Here is a 2,500-nt window from a genome sequence, read left to right as displayed (position 1 = left end):
GACAGACAGAGATACAAAACAGAAAGACGAATAGACGGACAGAGAAGCAGCCAGAGCTAGCGAAAGAAAACAAAAAAGCTATATAATAAGATACTCCCCTCCAAGAGTGAAGCGACAAGGAGTTGAGAGTGAGAAGGGTGACATTTAGGGAGAAGGAATAGCGTGCCTTGAATACCAGGAGTGTGTAAGACGGTAATGAGGAAAGGAGAGGCAGAAACACGCAGGGAAGACGGTAGTAAAAATTCGTGTATTGTCAGAGTGAAAGGAACAGATCGATAGACCGAATGACAGCTTGGGTAGAAGAGGAGACTGATAGATAGAGGGATAGAATGATAGAAAGGAAGATAGGTAGGTAGGTAGATAAGAAAGGGGGTGGGTAGGGAGGAAGGGAGAGAGGGAGGGAGGTAAGTAGGTAGGTAGGTAAGATGGTAGGTAGATAGTTGGTAGGAAGGGAGGAAGGTTGAGAGAGGGAGGGAGGTAGAGAGAGAGAGAGAGAGAGAGAGAGAGAGAGAGAGAGAGAGAGGGAGAGAGGGAGGGAGGTAGGGAGTGTAGGTAGATAAGAAAGTGTGTAGATAGGGGGATAGAGGAAGGGAGAGAGGGAGGGAGGTAGGAAGGTTGTTAGATAAGACCAAGTGGGTAAGTAGGGGAGGACAGGGAGAGAGGGAGGGAGGTAGGAAGGTAGGTAGATAAGAATAATGGGTAGGTAGGAAGAGAGGAGATAAGACGAGAGAAAGAAAGGAGAGAAAGATGGTAGGTAAGTATTAGGTAGTAAACAGGTAGAAAGAAAAAAAAGAAAAAAAGTAGAACCCCAAAAAAAAAAAAAAAAAAAAAAAACAGAAACAAAGAAACAAAAGAAAATCTCTACAAACAAACCAACACACAAACACAGAAAAAGTAAAAAAAAAAACAATACAGAAAACGGGAACAGAAGGTGGGGGACAAGAGACGGGGGAGGGGAGGGGGGGGGGGAAGCTACACATGTCACCCCCTCCCTTAACATGTTTTCTCGCAACCAAAGTCTTTCCTTACGGGCTTGTGGGCGGGTTTGTGTCATGGGGGAAGGGGGGAGGGGGTGATTATATTTATTTATTATTATCATTATTGGAGAGAGAAAGGGTGGGAGGGAGGGAGGTAGAGGGGGAGGGAGGGAAGGAGGAAGGGAGAGAGAGAGGGGGAGGGAGGTAGTGCGAGAGAGAGCGATGGAGGAAGGAAGGGAGGGAGGGAGGGAGGAGGGAGGGAGGCAGAGAGAGAAAGAGAGAGGGAAAGAGAAGAGAGAGAGAGAGTGAGAGAGAGAGAGAGAGAGAGAGAGAGAGAGAGAGAGAGAGAGAGAGGGAGAGAGAGAGAGAGAGAGAGAGAGAGAGAGAGAGAGAGAGAGAGAGAATCTTTTCTCTTTCTCTTTCTTCCCCTCCACTCTCTCTCTTTTTTCTTCTTCTCTCTCTATCTCTCCCTCCTCTCTCTATCTATCTATCTATCTTTTGCTCTTTCTCTCTCTCTCTCTCTCTCTCTCTCTCTCTCTCTCTCTCTCTCTCTCTCTCTCTCTCCCTCTTTTTTCTCTCTCCTCAATCCTTTCAATTGTCATGGCATTAAACATGACACAAGGTTCCATAAATCTTAAAAAGCGGCTTACAAGCGCTTTGACAAAATGACAGCTGATGTAATGCAGAATTATGAGACTATTGTCATTACATTCATAACGGCACTGTTTTCTCACACCAAAAAAATACTATTATTATTTTTATTATTATTGTTATTAGCTCATTACTAATTACTTTAGTCATCATTTTCATGATTGCTATTGCTATCATTTTTATCATTACCATTATTATTATTATTTTTATTATTATTATTATTATTATTATTATTATTATTATTATTATTATTATTATTATTATTATCATTATTATTATTATTATTATTATTGTTATTATTATTATTATTATTATTATTATTATTATTATTATTATTATTATTATTGTTATTATTATTATTATTATTATTATTATTATTATTATTATTATTATTATTATTATTATTATTATTATTATTATTATTATTATCATTATTATTATTATCATTATTATTATCATTATTATTATCATCATCATCATTATTATTATCATTATTATTATTGTTATTATTATTTTCATTACTGGTATTATAATAATAATCATTATCGTTATTATTATCATTAACTTTATTACTAGTGTCATTCTTCTTCTTTTTATCATCATTGTTATTATTATCATTATTACTATCACTGTTACTATTATTGTTATAACAGTTTGAATTGTTATGAATTATTACTATTATTGGCCTTGTTATTGTTTTCATCATTGTTATCTTTACTAATTTTATTGTTATTATCATCATCGTCATCGTTATCATTATTATTATCATTTTGTTATCATTCTTGTTATTATTATTATTATTATTATTATTATCATTATTATCATCATTACTAATAGCAGCATTTTTATTATTGTTGTTGTTGTTAACATTA

The sequence above is a fragment of the Penaeus vannamei genome, chromosome 15 (genome assembly GCF_042767895.1).
Source record: "Penaeus vannamei isolate JL-2024 chromosome 15, ASM4276789v1, whole genome shotgun sequence".
NCBI classification, from domain to species: domain Eukaryota; kingdom Metazoa; phylum Arthropoda; class Malacostraca; order Decapoda; family Penaeidae; genus Penaeus; species Penaeus vannamei.
This window is presented reverse-complemented; position numbering follows the sequence as displayed.